Consider the following 18,343-nt stretch of genomic DNA (forward strand, 5'->3'; position numbering starts at 1 on the left):
AGCCAAGAAACAGCAAAGGGCGGAAAACATTGGTGGGAGTTGTGTATAGGCCACCAAACAGTAGTAGTAATGTAGGGCACAGTATCAATCAAGAAATTAGAAGTGCATGTAACGAGGGCAATACAGTAATCATGGGGGACTTTAATCTACATATTGACTGGGCAAATCAAATTACCACTAATGGCGTGGAGGATGAATTCTTGGAATGCATGCGAGATGGTTTCCTAGATCAGTATGTGGAGGAACCAACCAGGGAACAGGCTATTCTGGATCTGATACTGTGTAATGAGAAAGGGCTAATCAATAATCTTATGGTAAAGGGGCCTTTAGGAACAAGTGACCATAATATGATTGAATTTTGCATTAAGTTTGAGAGTGATGTAGTCCAATCTGAAACTAAGGTCTTCAATCTAAACAGAGGAAACTACAAGGGTATGAGGGACAAGTTGGCCATGGTAGATTGGAAGACTGCACTAAAAGGTATGGTGGACATACAATGGCTAACATTCAAGGAAATAATGCATAATTTGCAACAAACATATATTCCTCTAGGGCATTAAAAACTCAAAAGGAAAAGTGATCCAACCATGGCAAACAAAAGAAATTAAAGCTAGTATTAAGTCAAAGGAGGAAGCTTATAAAGTTGCCAGAAAAAGCAGTCAGCCTGAGGATTAGGATCTTTTTTAGAAATCAGCAAAGGGGGACCAAGAAATTGATAAAGAAAGGGAAAATGGAATATGAGCACAAACTAGCGAAAAATATAAAAAGGATTGTAAAAGCTTCTATAGGTATGTGAAAAGGAAAAGACTGGCGAAGGTAAATGTAGGTCCTTTACAGTCAGACAGGAGAATTTATAATGGGGAATGAGGAAATGGCAGAGAAATTAAATAAATACTTTGTTTCTGTCTTCACGGAGGGAGACACAAAAAACTTCCCAGAAATACGAGAAAACCAAAGGTGTGGCGGGAATGAGGAACTTAAAGAAATTGTTATTAGTAAAAAAACAGTACTAGCAAAATTAATGGGACTAAAAGTCGATAAATCCCAAGGACCAGATGACCTACATCCTAGGGTTTTGAAAGAGGTGGCCATTGGGATAGTGGACGCATTGGTTGTCATCTTCCAAAATTCTATAGATTCTGGACCGGTTCCTGCAGATTGGAGGATAGCAAATGTAACCCCGCTATTTAAGAAAGGAGGGAGAGAGAAAACGGGGAACTACAGACCTGTTAGCCTCACATCAGTAGTTGGGGAAAATGCTGGAATCTATTATAAAGGATGCAATAACTGGGCACTTCGAAACTAATAGTAAGATTGGGCAGAGTCAACATGGATTTATGAAAGGGAAATCCTGTTTAACAAACCTATTGGAGTTCTTTGAGGATGCAACTAGTGGAGTAGACAAAGGGGAACCGGTAGATGTGTATCTGGATTTTCGGAAGGTCTTCGATAAGGTCCGACACGAGGTTGGTGAACAAAATTAGGGCACATTGAATTGGGGGTAATATACTAGCATGGATTGAGAATTGGTTAACAGGCAGAAAACAAAGAGTAGGGATAAACAGGTCTTTTTCAGGATGGCAGGCTGTGACTACTGGGGTAAGGCAAGGATCGGTGCTGGGGCCTCAGCTATTCACAATCTATATCAATGATTTGGATGAGGGGATTAAATGTAACATTTCCAAATTTGCTGATGATACAAAGCTAGGTGGCAGTGTCAGTTGTGAAGAGGATGTGAAGAGACTTCAAGGGGATCTCGACAGGCTCAGTGAGTGGGCGAGAACATGGCAGATGGATTATAATGTGGATAAATGTTATCCACTTTGGTAGAAAAAAACAGAAAGGCAGAGTATTTCCTAAATGGTGAAAGATTGGGGAATGCAGGTGCTCAAAGGGACCTGGGTGTCCTTGTACATGAGTCACTGAAAGTAAATGTGCAGGTGCAGCAAGCCATTAGGAAGGCAAATGGAATGCTGGCCTTCATTGCAAGAGGATTTGAGTACAGGAGTAAAGAAGTCTTACTCCAATTATATAGGGCCTTGGTGAGACCACACGTGGAGTACTGTGTACAATTTTGGTCTCCTTACCTAGGGAAGGATATACTTGCCATTGAGGGAGTGTAATGAAGGTTCACGAGATTGATTCCTGGGATGGCGGGACTGTCATATGAGAAGAGATTGAGTAAACTAGGCCTATATTCTCTTGAATTCAGAAGAATGAGAGGATCTCATTGAAGCATACAAAATTATTACAGGGCTTGATAGGGTGGATGCTGGGAGAATGTTCCCCTTGGCTGGGGAGTCTAGAACCAGGGGCCACAGCCTCAGGATAAAGGGTAGGCCATTCAGGACTGAGATGAGGAGAGATTTCTTCACACAGAGGGTGGTGAATCTTTGGCATTCTCTACTCCAGAGGGCTGTGGAGGCTCAGTCATTGGGTATATTCAAAACAGAAGTCGATAGATTTCTGACTATTAAAGGCATCAAGGGATATGGCGAAAAGGCCGGTGAATGGAGTTGAGGCAGAAGATCAGCTATGATCTCATTGAATGGCGGAGCAGGCTCGAAGGGCCGAATGGCCTACTCCTGCTCCTATTTCTTATGTTCTAATTCAATCAAGATAGTCAGACACGATTTGCCTTTAACAAATCCATGCTGGCTCTCCTTGATTAACCCATGCCTTTCCAAATGAAAGTTTATTCTGTCCTTGATGATGGTTTCCAATAACTTCCCCACCACCAATGTTAGGCTGACTGGCCTGTAATTTCCGGGTTTATCCTTCTCCCCTTTCCTGAATAGTGGTATAACATTAGCAACCATCCAGTCCTCTGGCACTACTCCTGTATCCAATGAGGATTGAAAGATTGTGACCAATCTTATTCTTCTCTTCTTTGGCAGTCCCTCGGGACCAAGGATAAGAACATAAGAAATAGGAGCAGGAGTAGGCCAATCGGCCCCTCGAGCCTGCTCCACCATTCAATTAGATCATGGCTGATCTGATCCTAACCTCAAATCTTCTATCAATTCAATTCAATTCAATTCAAATCGCTTTATTGGCATGACAAGTTACATCTTATGTTGCCAAAGCATCGGAAAACATTCATGTTTGTTCACAAAAATACAGATCTATCCATCACTCTCCATCCCACCCGAACCCATGTGATCTCCCGGGAGAGGCGAAAAACCAGATAAAAAACCCAATGGCCAATTTGGGAGAAAAAATCTGGGAAATTCCTCTCCGACCCATCTAGGCGATCGAAACTCTTCCAGGAGATCACTCTGTCCCTATATTTCCTACAGTACTTACCTTCTGTAAAGGCGATCTCCACCACAGCCAGGAACAGCAACAAAACCATCTCCTGAAATCTAACACAGAATTAGAACACAAGAAGTAGGAGCAAAACCAAACTACACGGCCCCTGGGCCCGCTCCACTACCCACAGGGCCATGACCATTCCGAACCTAGACTCATGTCCAATTTCCTGCCCGCTCCCCGTAACCCTTAATTCCCTTTACTTCCAGGAAACTATCTATTTCTGTTTTAAATTTATTTAATGATGTAGCTTCCACAGCTTTCTGGGGCAGCAAATTCCACAAACCTACCACCCTCTGAGTGAAGAAGTTTCTCCTCATCTCAGTTTTGAAAGAGCAGCCCCTTATTTTAAGATTATGCCCCCTAGTTCTAGTTTCACCCATCATTGGGAACATCCTCACCGCATCCACCCGATCAAGCCCCTTCACAATCTTATATGTTTCAATAAGATCGCCTCTCATTCTTCTGAACTCCAATGAGTAGAGTCCCAATCTACTCAACCTCTCCTCATATGACCACCCCATCATCCCTGGGATTAACCGAGTGAACCTTCTTTGTACTGACTCAAGAGCAAGTATGTCTTTTCTTAAGTATGGACACCAAAACTCTGTGCAGTATTCCAGGTGCGGTCTCGCCAATACCTTGTATAACTGCAGCAATACCTCCCTGTTTTTATATTCTATCCCCCTAGCAATAAAAGCCAACATTCCATTGGCCTTCTTGATCACTTGCTGCACCTGCATACTAACTTTTTGAGTTTCGTGCACCAGGACCCCCAGATCCCTTTGTACTACAGTACTTTCCAGTTTCTTGCCATTAAGATAATAACTTGCTCTATGATTTTTCCTGCCAAAGTGCATAACCTCACACTTGCCAGTATTGTATTCCATCTGTCAAATCTCTGCCCACTTACTTAGCCTGTCTATGTCCCCTTGCAGGTTATTTATGTCCTCCTCACTCACTACTTTCCCTCCCATCTTTGTATCATCTGCAAACTTTGATATGTTACACTCGGTCCCCTCCTCCAAATCGTTACTATAGATTGTAAAGAGTTGGGGACCCAGCACTGACCCCTGCGGAACACCACTAGCCTGAGAATGAACCATTTATCCCAACTCTCTGCTTTCTGTTAGAGAGCCAATTCTCCACCCACGCCAGAATATTACCCCCAATCCCGTGATTTTTTATCTTGAGCAATAATCTTTTGTGTGGCACCTTGTCAAATGCCTTTTGGAAGTCTAAATACACTACGTCCACTGGTTCTCCTTTATCCACCCTGTATGTTACTTCCTCAAAGAACTCAAGCAAATTTGTCAAACATGACTTCCCCTTCATGAAACCATGCTGAGTTTGTCCTATTAAATTATGTTTATCCAAATGTCCCGTTACTGTCTCCTTAATAATGGACTCTAACATTTTACCAACCACAGATGTTAGGCGAACAGGTCTATAGTTTCCAGCCTTCTGCCTACTACCCTTTTTAAATAAGGGTGTTACATTAGCAGTTTTCCAATCTGCCGGGACCTTTGCTGAGTCCAGGGAGTTTTGGAAAATTATTACCAATGCATCCACAATCCCTACTGCCACTTCCCTCAAGACCCTAGGATGTAAGCCATCAGGTTCAGGGGATTTATCTGGCTTAAGTCCCATTATTTTACCAAGTACCACCTCCTTAGTGATTTTAATCGTATTTAGCTCCTCTCCCCCTAGAGCCCCCTGTTTGCTTCCACATTAAGAATGAGTTCTCAGGTGACTGATGAGTCCAATGCAGGACCTACATTCTCTGTCACAGGTGGGGCAGACGGTGGTTGAACGGGCGGGTGGGTGGGGTGCTTGGGTTGACGTGTGCTCCTTACGCTGCTTGCGCTTGCTCCCAGCGAAGAGACTCGAGGTGTTCGGCGCTTTCCCGGATGCTTCTCCTCCACTTTGTACGGTCTTGGGCCAAGGATTCCCAGGTGCCGGTGGGGATGTTGCACTTTTTCAAGGAGGCTTTGAGGGTGTCCTTCAATTCAATTCAATTTTATTTGTCATATATGCAGCAGACGTGTGTACTGCACAATGAAATGTTGATTTTTACGAGTCCTCCCAACATTGGAATAAATATGGCATAACAATGATAAAATGCTAATAGAAATACAGTAATAATAAATAAAACAACAGTAATAAATAATAAATTATACGTTCATGAGTCTTATAGCCTGGGGGTAGAAGCTGTTTTGAAACCTGCTGGTACGAGACCATATGCTTCGGTATCTCTTACCGGACGGGAGCAGGGCGAAGAGGTTGTGGCTGGGGTGGCTCGTGTCTTTAATGATTCTCAGGGCCTTCCCCCGGCACACCTCGGGGTAGATATCCTGGACAGCAGGTAGTTTAATTCCTGTAGTATGTTGTGCAGCTTTCACCACCATCTGTAGAGCCTTGCGGTCTGTGGCGGTGCAGTTGCCATACCAGGTAGTGATGCAGCCGGACAGGATACTCTCGATGGTGCACCGGTAGAAGTTGGTGAGAATCTGGGGGGCCATTCCAAATTTCTTCAGTCTCCTGAGGAAGAACAGGCATTGGCATGTTGAAGTGTTTCCTCTGCCCACCTGGGGCTCTCTTGCCGTGTCAGAGCTCCAAGTAGAGCGCTTGTTTTTGGAGTCTCGTATTGGGCATGCGGACGATGTCACCCATCCATTGGAGCTGACTGAGCGTGGTCAAAGCTACGATGCTGGGGCTGTTGACCTAAGCGAGAACACTGACGTTGGTATGCCCATCCTGCCAATGGATTTGCAGGATCTTGCGGAGGCAGCGTTGGTACATCTCCAGTGCTTTGAGGTGCCTGTTGTACATGGTCCATGTCTCTGAGACATACAGGAGGACGGGTATCACTACTGTTCTGTAGACCATGAGCTTGGTGCCGGGTTTGAGGTCCTGGTCTTCAAACACTCTCTTCCTCAGGCGACCAAAGGCTGCACTGGCACACTGAAAGCGGTGTTAGACTTCGTCATCGACGCCTGCCCTTGTTGACAGTAGGCTTCTGAGGTATGGGAAGTGGTGTCCACGTTATCCAAGGCCTTGTTGTGAATTTTGATAATCGGGGGGGCAGTACTGTGTGGTGGGGGCCTGAAGGCCGAGGTCCAACAAAAAACTCGCGACCTAAAGAACAGATGGTGGGTGGAGAAAGCGCAGGAGATCCAGCAGCTAGCCAACAACCACTACGTGCATGGATTCTTTAGCGCAGTCAAGACCATCTACGGCCCAAGCACCCAAGGTCCTACCACACTGCGGGCCAAGAACGGCGAGGTACTCCAAGGACAAGGAGGCCGTCAGTGCCCACTGGAAGGAGCACTTCAAAAATCTCCTTAACCGAGACTCAGTCTTCGACGCGAGTGTCCTCGATTCCATCCCGCAGCATGCTACCCGCCACCACCTCAGCACAACCCCAGCCTGGCATGGGATTGAAAAGGCCATCCGATAACTGAAGAACAACAAGGCCTCAGGAGCAGATGGAATCCCTGCCGAGGCACTAAAGCATGGCGGAGAAGCACTGCTGGCACGAATTCATGAACTCATTTCTCTTATCTGGAAGGAGAGCATGCCAGGGGATCTCAAAGACGCCATAATTGTGAACATCTTCAAGAAAAGTGACAAGTCCAATTGCGGTAATTACAGAGGAGTTTCCCTGCTGTCTGCCACAGGGAAAGTCATCGCAAGAATCCTCCTCAATCGCCTTTTCCCAGTGGCTGAAGAGCTCCTCCCAGAGTCGCAATGCGGATTCCGCCCACCAAGGGGCACAATGGACATGATCTTCACCGCGCGTCAATTACAAGAGAAATGCAGGGAACAGCACCAACCGCTGTACATGGCCTTCTTTGACCTCACAAAGGCCTTTGACGCTCAACCGTGAGGGATTATGGAGTGTCCTCCTCAAATTCGGCTGCCCTCAAAGTTCTTCACGACAACATGCAAGCCGTGATCCTGACCAACGGTTCCACCACAAACCCAATTCACATACGGACCGGGGTCAAGCAAGGCTGTGTCATCGCACCAATGCTCTTCTCGATCTTCCTTGTTGCAATTCTCCATCTTGCCCTCAGTAAGCTCCCCGCTGGAGTGGAGTTAATTTACAGAACAAACGGGAAACTGTTCAACCTCTGTTGCCTCCAGTCCAGATCCAAGGTCATCCCATCCTCTGTCATCGACTACAGTATGCAGACGACACTTGCGTCTGCGCTCACTTGGAGGTCAAACTCCAAACCATTGTCAACACCTTCACCGAAGCGTACGAGAGCATGGGCCTTACATTAAACATCCATAAGACAAAGGTCCTCTACCAACCTGCCCCCGCAACCTGTGACCGATACCTCTGCTGTTTCTATCTTTGCTTCTTCCAGCAACACGGGATGCATTCCATCCGGACCAGGTGACCTACCAACTTTCAGTAATGCTAATCTTTTTAGTATGTCTTCTCTATCTATTACTATCCTGTCCATAGCTTCCCTCTCTTTTAGTGTAAATGGTATGTTGGCCTTTGTAGCAAGAGGGTTCGAGTACAGGAACAAGGATGTCTTGCTACAGTTGTACAGGGCCTTGGTGAGACCGCACCTTGAGTATTGTGTGCAGTTTTGGTCGCCTTACCTGAGGAAGGACGTTCTTGCCATGGAAGGAGTACAGCGAAGATTCACCAGGCTGATACCTGGGATGGCAGGAATGACGTATGAGGAGAGATTGTGTCGATTGGGCTTATACTCACTGGAGTTTAGAAGATTGAGAGGGGATCTCATCGAAACCTATAAAATTCTGTCAGGCCTGGACAGACTAGATGCAGGAAGGATGTTTATGATGGCCGGGGAATCCAGAACCAGGGGTCATAGTCTAAGGATAAGGGGTAAGCCATTTAGGACTGAAATGAGGAATTTCTTCACCCAGAGAGTGGTGAACCTGTGGAATTCTCTGCCACAGAGGGCGGTGGAGGCCAGTTCATTAAATAAATTCAAAAAGGAGTTGGATATATTTCTTAAGGCTAAAGGGATATGGGGAGAAGGCAGGGACCGGGTACTGAATTTGGATGATCAGCCATGATCTCATTGAATGGCGGAGCAGGCTCGAAGGGCCGAATGGCCTACTCCTCCTATCTTCTATCTATGTTTCTATCATCCGTCTCCTTTGTGAAGACAGATGTAAAGTACTGTATCAGTTAATAAAGCACATCGGATCCTGGGGTTTATAAATAGAGGATTAGAGTACAAAAGCAAGGAAGTTATGCTAAATCCATATAAAACACAAGTTCGGCCCCAGCTGGAGCATTGTGTCCAATTCTGGGCACCACACTTTAGGAAGGACGTGAAGGCTTTGGAGAGGGTGCAGAAAAGATTTACTAGAATGGTTCCAGGGATGAGGGATTGCACTTGTTAATAGATTGGACAAGCAGGGGTTCTTCTCCTTAGAGCAGAGAAGGCTAAGAGGAGATTTGATAGAAGTGTTTAAAATCATGAAGAGTTTAGATAGAGTAGATAAAGAGAAACTGTTTCCAAATCGCTGAAGGGTCAGTAACCAGAGGGCACAGATAGAAGAACCAGAGGCGACATGAGGAAAAACTTTTTTCTTCCTCCTTCTTAGGCAATCCTTCAGAACCGAGGATGACTTGCTTCCACACTAAAAATGAGTTCTCAGGTGACTGAGGAGTCCAATGCGAGACCTACAGTCTCTGTCACAGGTGGGGCAGACGGTGGTTGAAGGGGCGGGTGGATGGGGTGCTTGGGTTGATGTGCGCTCCTTACGCTGCTTGCGCTTGGCTTCCGCTTGCTCCCGGCGAAGAGACTCGAGGTGTTCGGCGCCTTCCCGGATGCTTCTCCTCCACTTTGTGCGGTCTTGGGCCAGGAATTCCCTGGTGTCAGTGGGGATGTTGCGCTTTTTCAAGGAGGCTTTGAGGGTGTCTTTGAAGCATTTCCTCTGGGGCTGTCTTGCCGTACAGGAGCTCCGAGTAGAACTCTTGTTTTGGGAGTCGTGTCGGGCATGCGGACGATGTGACCTGTCCATTGGAGCTGATCGAGCGTGGTCAAAGCTTCGATGCTGGGGATGTTGGCCTGAGCGAGAACACTAACGTTGGTGCACCTATCCTGCCAATGGATTTGCAGGATCTTGCGGAGTTGGTGGTACCTCTCCAGTGCTTTGAGCTGCCTGCTGTACATGGTCCATGTCTCTGAGGCATACAGCAGGGTGAGTATCATTGCTGTTCTGTAGACCATGAGCTTAGTGCCGGGTTTGAGGTCCTGGTCTTCAAACACTCTTCCTCAGGTGACCGAAGGCTGCATTGGCACACCGAAGGCGGTGTTGGACTTCGTCATCGACGTCTGTCCTTGTTGACAGTCGGCTCCCAAGGTATGGAAAGTGGTCCACGTTGTCCAAGGCCTTGTCATGGATTTTGATAATCGGGGCAGTACTGTATGGTGGGGGCAGGTTGGTAGAGGACCTTGTCTTATGGATGTTTAGTGTAAGGCCCATGCTCTCGTACGCTTCGGTGAAGGTGTTGACGATGTTTTGGAGTTCGACCTCTGATGCGCTATCAATTACTCAAAAGACTGAGGTTAAGCGAGTAACTAACAGGCTTTTATTAACAAGAGAATGAAGGTGTGCCTCGAGTGGTCGACCGGTCCAGAATGCAGAGGGACTGTGGAGCAGTCACCTTTATACCTGGACTCGTGGGAGGAGTCAGCCGAGGCATGTACAGACATGTACACAGTGGAATACAAACAGTGGTTTACCACATTCACCCCTTGTTTAAAAATGAGTCCGACGGGGTGAAGTGTATTAAAAGTTAGTGTATTGGAGTCTCTCCGGAGGTCTTGTCTGCCGCTGTGATCGACGTGGCGAATATGGTCCTTAATACTGTGATGGTTTTTTCCGTGGTGGTGGAGGACATCTTTATTACCTCCGGCCACTTGGAGCATGCATCAACTGCGATTAAGAACATTGAGTCCATAAATGGACCAGCAAAGTCGATGTGCACCCTTTGCCAGGGAGATGAGGGCCACTCCCATGGATGTAGAGGGGCCTGTGGCAGAGCATTTTGGACCTTCTGGCATCCTAGGCAGCTCTTGGTCATGTCTTCGATGTCTCCATCGATACCTGGCCACCATACAAACGCCCTAGCTAGGTTCTTCATTTTCACTCCACCCAGATGCCCCTCGTGAAGCTCCTTTAGCACTTTATCCTGGAGTTTGGGTGGAATCACCACTCTGGATCCACACATCAAGGTTCCTCGGCACACTGACAGCTGTTCTCTTCTTTGCGAGAATGCTGGCAACAGTGGTTCGCCATGTGCTGGCCATCCCTTCACTGTTAAATCGTAGACCCGTGAGAGAGTAGGGTCATTTCTTGTCTCCCTTTCAATGGCAGAATTTGTCACCGGTAGACATACCACTATGGTAGAGTGGAATATCTCTACTGGGTCTACTGTAGGTGCCTCTTCTATCGTTGGCAACGGTAGGCGCGATAAACCGTCAGCATTCCCATGCTGTTTTGACCCTTTGTATTCAATGTTGTATTGGTGTGCCCCTAGAAAAAGGGACCACCTCTGTAGTCTTTGTGCCGTCATAATGGGGACACCTTTTTTAGGGTTGAATATGGAGATGAGGGGTTGATGGTCAGTCAGCAAGGTAAATTTTTGTCCGTGTAGGTAATGGTTGAATTTCTTCACTCCCCATACCAGGCTGAGTGCTTCCCTGTCTATCTGGGCATAGTTACGCTCAGCTGAGTTCAATGAGCGTGACGCAAAAGCTATCGGCCGTTCCGAGCCATCAGGGAATCTATGGGACAATACCGCTCCTATGCCGTAAGGGGATGCATCGCACGCCAGTCTGATTGGTAGTGATGGGTTGTAATGAGCCAAAACTTTCTCGGATGTGATTAAGTCTTTACATTTATGGAAGGCACGTTTACAGTCTTCGTTCCATTTCCAAATCACTCCTGTCTGTAGAAGATCATTAAGAGGGTGTAGAATAGTTGATAAGTTCGGTAAAAATTTATGATAGTAATTTATTAATCCCAGGAATGACCTTAATTGTGAAACATTTTCAGGTGCTGGGGCTTTTATAACTGCTTCAATTTTTTCAGGTGACTTATGCAACCCTTCCCTATTAATTATGTGGCCACAATATGATATCTGATTTTGGAAAAATTCGCACTTGGGGCGATTTGCTCGTAGGCCCCGTTCTTTCAGCCTAGTGAGCACCTGCTCCAAATTGGCAAGGTGCTCGTTGTCGTTTTCTCCTGTTATAAGGATGTCGTCTAGGTAGCATTGAGTCCCCGGAATCCCTTGCAGGACTTGCTCCATAGCTCTTTGCCAGATAGCTGGAGCTGATGCTATTCCAGAAACCAGTCGATTGTACTGGTACAGGCCTTTGTGTGTGTTTATTGTGAGATACTTCTTAGAGGTCTCCTCAACCTCCATCTGTAGATATGCCTGTGCCAAGTCAATTTTTGTGAAACGTTTCCCTCCGGATAGTGAGGCGAAAATATCTTCTATCCTCAGAAGAGGATACTGTACCGTGTGAAGGACCGGGTTTACAGTCACCTTAAAGTCCCCACAGATGCGAATTTTTTTCTGTTCCTCAGAGTTATTTTTCAATGTTTTTTTTCATGACTGGATCGATGGGTGTTGCCCATTCGCTCCAATCTATTTTGGATAATACGCCTGCCTTTTCCAAATTCTCCAGCTCTGCCTCGACTGCCGGACGTATCGCGTATGGCACCGGTCTTGCTATAAAAAATTTTGATATTGCTGTATCTTCCACTTTTATTGAGGCGGTGATGCCTTTCAAGGTTCCTAGTTTCTCTTGAAACACTGCTTTGGCGTTGGCCAAGATGTCTTTTAATCGTTCAGGTATGATGTCATCATTGTTTTTTTCCTTACTGGTCACCGTCAGTGCCTGAATGGAGTGCCAGTCTAAACGTATCTTCCTTATCCATTCACGTCCCAACAACGGTGGACCACCATCTTGTAGAATGTATAAATACAACTTTTGTATTTCTTTGCCGTTGTATACCACAGGCACCCTTATTTTTCCTTTGGGGTAGACTTTCTGCCCCGTATATGTTTTTACGATAATGGATGTGTCTTTTAGAGGTATATGCGAAAATAGCCTCTCGTAATCTCGTCGATTTATTACGGTTAGAGCTGATCCTGTATCTAGCTCCATTTTAACTGGTGACCCTGCTATTGTGAGGGTAACCCAAATGGTTTGGTAATCCTCTTTGGCAAGTACATTATGTAATTTGAGACAGCTTAGTCTCTTGTTTCCGGAGTCGCTATCGCTATTCTGGTCTTCGGAGCTATTATCCGTCATCATTTGTACCTTCTTGTCAGTGGATTTATTTTGTCCAGATTGGCATACCCGTGCAATGTGTCCAATCTTACCACATTGTCTGCATGCTTTGCCCTTGAACCAGCAGTCCCTCTGGTTATGGGTGGATCTGCCGCAGCGATAACATCTTTCGAACTCCTGTGTCATTTTATGGGTGCCGAAGTCCTGTGTCTCTTGTTGTATCTCTGCAGCTCCTTTTGCTGCTGCTTCGTATGATACAGCCATACTGAAAGCTTTGTCCAATGTTAAATCTTTTTCAGAAAGCAGTCTTTTTTGTGTTCCTTCACTTAAGAGACCGCAAACAAATTTGTCTCGAAGATAATCCGATAGTCCTGCTCCGAATTGGCAGTACTTTGATAGCTTTCTTAATTCGGTTAGGTAATCAGCGTTACTTTCATTCTTGTGTTGATTTCTCTTGAAGAACTTGAATCGTTCCGCTATCAGCAGCGGTGTTGGGTTTAAATGCTCCTGCAGGGTATCAACAATTTCTTTAAAAGTCTTGTCCTTTGGTTTGGCTGGAGTGATTAAATTTCGTAACAGCCCGTATGTCTTCACGCCCATTAAGTTCAGAAGTGCTGAAGCTTTTTTTTCATCTGTTATTCCATTTGCAGTGCAATAAACCTCTACTCTTTCCACGTATGTGGTCCAATCTTCTATTTCGCCATCAAAAGCCTCAATATTACCAGATTTAGGCATTTCAGAAAAGATATGGCGCTTCCTGCGCGCTTTTTTTTTTGTTTTTTTTTCTTTTCTTTTCTCTGTAGCAACGATATGGCGCTTCCCGCGCTTTCCCGCCGCTGCTACCGATAACAACGCTGTTTTACTGTGGTTTCCGTTTATTCACTGTTGGAGACTCGTTCCCGACGGAGGTCTAAACGCTGACCTGCTTGCCGCGCCGGCCGTCTCTCGAGTGCACCCTCCCAGTCCGTTATTGCTTGCCTCCGATTTCGCTGCCTGTCTCAGCTGTAGAGCCCGCCGCTGGAGCTCCAGCCTGATGCCCAGGAAGGATTAGCGCAGTACCTGTCGCCAGCTTGGCCAGCTGGTGAAACCACAGTTTCTCTTACTTCCTTGAGTCTTCTGGACGCTGGAGGAATCGATGTCCTTGAGGTGCTGCCGAATTGCAGGTAAGTCCGTTTCCACTTCGTCGCCACTGTAGTGTCCGTGTGTCGATAAAGACACTGAAGACAGGAGTTGGTTCATAGGTATTTACTAAGCAAGTCTGGGGGGGGTTTCTAAAGGATATACACAATACACAGGCTTATATAGCCCAAGTGGCAATTACCGGCATTACGCACACCCGGGGCTCTTAAAGGCACATACACCATAATTGCTCTTAAAGGCACATACACCACACGCAGTCTATCGATCTGCGCGCTGGCGCAGGTGCCACGCGATAGAGCATCCGGGGGTTCATTGAGCTTCCCGGGCCGGTACAAGATCTCGTAATTGTAGGTGGAAAGTTCGATTCTCCACCTCAAGATCTTGTCGTTTTTGATTTTGCCCCTCTGCTTGTTGTTAAACATAAAAGCAACTGAACGTTGGTCAGTGAGCAGGGTAAATCGTTTTCCGGCCAGGTAGTGCCTCCAATGACGCACAGCCTCCACAATAGCCTGGGCCTCCTTCTCAACAGTGGAGTGTCTGGTCTCCGGGCCCTGGAGGTTCGTGAAAAGAAGGCCACGGGTCTCCCCGCCTGATTAAGGGTAGCGGCCAGGGCAAAGTCGGACGCGTCGCTTTCCACCTGGAAGGGGGTGGATTCGTCCACTGCGTGCATGGTGGCTTTGGCAATGTCTTCCTTGATACGGTGGAGGGCTAAGCGGGCCTCTGCCGTCACGGGAAAAGAGGTGGACTTGATCAGCGGACGGGCCTTGCCCGCATAGTAGGGGACCCACTGGGCGTAATGGGAGAAAAACCCTAGGCACCTCTTCAGGGCCTTGAGGCAGTGGGGCAGTGGGAGTTCCATAAGGGGACGCATCCGGTCGGGGTCGGGACCGATGACTCCGTGTTCCACAACACAGCCAAGGATGGCGAGGCGGGTTGTGCGGAATATGCACTTCTCCTTGTTATATGTCAGGTTCAGGAGTTGGGCGGTGCGGAGGAATTTTCCGAGGTTTGCGTCATGGTCCTGCAAGTCATGGCCGCAGATGGTCACATTGTCCAGATATGGGAAAGTGGCCTGCAACGCATTTTGATTGACCATCCGGTCCATCTCCCTTTGGAAGACGGAGACCCCGTTGGTGACGCCGAAGGGAACCCTAAGGAAGTGGTAGAGGCGGCCGTTTGCCTCAAAGGCAGTATACTGGCGGTCCTCAGGGCGGATAGGGAGCTGGTGGTACGCTGATTTCAGGTCAATGGTCGAGAAGACGCGGTACTGCGCGATCTGGTTGACCATATCAGCTATGCGGGGGAGTGGGTAAGCATCCAGCAGGGTGTAGCGATTTATTGTCTGGCTGTAGTCGATGACCAGGCGCTGCTTCTCGCCAGGGGCTGGTGCTGCCCTCAATAATCCCCTCCTTCAGGAGCCACTCCACTTCGGTTTTAATGAACAACTTGTCCCCGGCACTGTATCGCCTGCTCTTTGTGGCGATGGGCTTACAGTCGGGGGTGAGGTTAGCAAACAGTTGGGGGGGGGGGGGGTGACTGAGTCACAATCACAGAAATCACAGAAACCCCACAGTGCAGATAGAGGCCATTTCGGCCCATCGAGCCTGCACCGACACATATCCCACCCGATCCCCGTAACCCCTACACCAACACATATCCCACCCTATCCTGTAACCCCACGTATTTAATCCCCCTAACACTAAGGGTCAATTTATCATAGCCAATCAACCTAACCTGCACATCTTTGGACTGTGGGAGGAAACCGGAGCACCCGGAGGAAACCCACGCAAACACGGGGAGAATGTGCAAACTCCACACACACAGTCGCCCGAGACCGGATTCGAACCCGGGTCCCTGGCGCTGTGAGGCAACAGTGCTAACCACTATGCCACCGTGGAGAGGTTGCACCTGGTGCGCGGCGGGCAATTTTGAAGCTGCTGGCTGCGGACTGTGAGTGGGGGGAGGGGTCCACCGTACGCCATCGTAACACTTTTAAGGTGGCACTGAAAATCTAACCCCAGTAGAACGGCAGCGCAGAGGTGGGGCAGGACCAGAAGTTTAAAATTATCGTACACAGTCCCGCCTACTAAGAGTGTCACCACGCAGTAGCCGCCAATGTCCGCCGACTGGGACTCGGAGGCCATAGAAATCCGCTGGTGCGCAGGCAGGACTGGGGGAGAGCAACGCCGCACCGTGTCGGGGTGGATGAAGCTCTCCGTGCTCCCAGAGTCAAAAAGGCAGATTGTTTCGTGACCATTTACCTTAATGTCCATTGTGGACCGGGCCAGTTGGTGCGGTCTCGCTTGGTCCAGCGTAACGGAGGCCAGCGTAGGGGTCGGTGTGTCGCTGCGGGTATCAGATGAGGCGGTGTTGGGGGCCTGCTGCGTCCCGGCTGTCGTCCAAGATGGCGGCGTCCATGATCCCCATGTGGCTGGAGGCGTCCAAAATGGCTGCTGTTCCGGTGGTTCGCACATGGCTGGGGAGGCCCAAGATGGCGGCCCACACGAGGCGCTGCTGGGGTTCGGGGTAGCTTTGGCTCTGCAGACGCTGACGTAGTGGCCCTTCTTCCCGCAGCCCGAGCAGATCGCATTTTTCGCCGGGCAGCGCGCTCTGGGGTGTTTGGCCTGGCCACAGAAGTAGCATTTCTGGCCTTGGGACACTGCTGTCTGGCCTTGGGGCACTGCTGCGGTAGTTGGGCCGTGGCTGGGGTGGCACGGCGCTATGAGACGGTCCTACCGTGTCCCAGGCTGTCGTTCCCCGCGGCGTCCACGGTGCAGAGGAGTAGGCATCCATGCCCCGGTAGGCTGCGTCCAATGATAGTGCGAGTTCAGAGGCCTTGTTGAGGTCGAGGTCACTCTGCTCCAACAGTCGCTGTCGGGTGTAATTGGACCTGTGGCCTGCTACAAAAGCGTCCCGGATAAGTTCCTGTGTGTACACGGCGGCCTTTACATCCTTACAGCCACAGGCCCGGCCAAGCACAGACAGTGTCTGAAGGTATTCCTCGGTCGATTCCCCAGGTTGTTTACGACTCCCCAGGAGGTGCCTGGCGTACACCTCGTTCACTGGGCGCATGTACTGGTCCTTGAGGAGCTTGATAGCATCCGCGTACGAGGTCGCGTCCTGGATGACCGAGTACGCTCGGTGGTTCACTTTGGAGGTCAGGACATCCAGTTTGTCCTCGTCCGATTTGACCGTTGCAGCGGAGGCGATCAGGAATTTTTCAAAGCACCTAAGCCAGTGAGTAAACTTGGTGGCTGCGTCCGCCTCCCGATGGTCTAAGTCCAGACATGCTGGTGTGAGGATCTTCTCCATTATAAAAATCTTGTTAATAAAATTGATGCGCTATCAATTACTCAGAAGACTGAGGTTAAGCGAGTAACTAACAGGCTTTTATTAACAAGAGAATGAAGGTGTGCCTCGAGTGGTCGACCGGTCCAGAATGCAGAGGGACTGTGGAGCAGTCACCTTTATACCTGGACTCGTGGGAGGAGTTAGCCGAGGCATGTACAGACATGTACACAGTGGAATACAAACAGTGGTTTACCACAACCTCCGAGTGAGCGCAGACGCAAGTGTTGTCTGCATACTGTAATTCGACGACAGAGGCTGGGACAACCTTGGATCTGGACTGGAGGCGACAGAGATTGAACAGTTTCCTGTTTGTTCTGTAAATTAGCTCCACTCCAGCGGGGAGCTTACTGAGGGTGAGATGGAGCATTGCAGCAAGGAAGATCGAGAAGAGCGTTGGTGGGATGACACAGCCTTGTTCGACCCCGGTTTGTATGTGAATTGGGTCTGTCTTTTTTACGCAACAGGTGGTTCAGGATTTGGAATGCACTGCCTGATAGGGTGGTGGGTACAGATTCAATAGTAGCCTTCAAAAGGGCATTTGATAAATACTTGAAGGAGAAAATATTAGAGAGATCTGGGGAAAGAGCGGGGGAGTGGGACTAACTGGATTGCTCTTCGAAAGAGCCGGCGCAGACTCGATGGGCTGAATGGCCTCCTCCTGTGCTGTAGTATTCTATGATTCTACTCATTTAATACTTTAGCCATGTCCTCTGCCTCTACATGAAGATTTCCGTTTGGGTCCTTAAGAGGTCCAACTTTTTCCCGAGCTAATTGCTTACACTTTATATATTTATAAAATGTTTCAGGGTTCAATTTAATGTTGCCTGCTAATCTTTTCTCATAAGCTCTCTTTGCCTGCCGTATTAACTTTTTTAATTCCCTCCTGTACTTCCCATAATCTTCCTGGTTATTTAGTGAATCTTATTCCTGACATTTGTCATAAGCCTCCTTTTTCTGTTTTATTTTAACTTTTATTTCCTTTGTCATCCAGGGCGCATTAGCTTTGGATGCTCTACCTTTTCCCTTCAAAGGAATATGCCTAGTTTGTACCTGAACACACACTTCCCTGAATATCCACCATTGCTCCATTACTGCTTTACCCTGCAATCGCATATTCGTCTACCTGTGCTCAGTCCCTTCTTAAATCACTGAAATTAGCTCTTCCCCAGTTGAGCATTTTGACCTTCAATGATCTCCAACTGTAACACACTCCACTTGTCCTACTTCATTTC

General features: G+C 48.0%; 1 protein-coding gene across 4 annotated transcripts in view; it reads left to right on the top strand.

Annotated features, from left to right (window-relative positions):
* The window catches only part of nup155 (nucleoporin 155), a 246,435-nt gene that overhangs the window by 208,323 nt on the left and 19,769 nt on the right, over positions 1-18,343 (top strand). The gene's annotated exons all lie outside the window — the stretch shown is intronic.

Source organism: Somniosus microcephalus, chromosome 1 (genome assembly GCF_052327205.1).
Source record: "Somniosus microcephalus isolate GS21.2 chromosome 1, FLI_Smic_1.0, whole genome shotgun sequence".
Taxonomy (NCBI): Eukaryota; Metazoa; Chordata; class Chondrichthyes; order Squaliformes; family Somniosidae; genus Somniosus; species Somniosus microcephalus.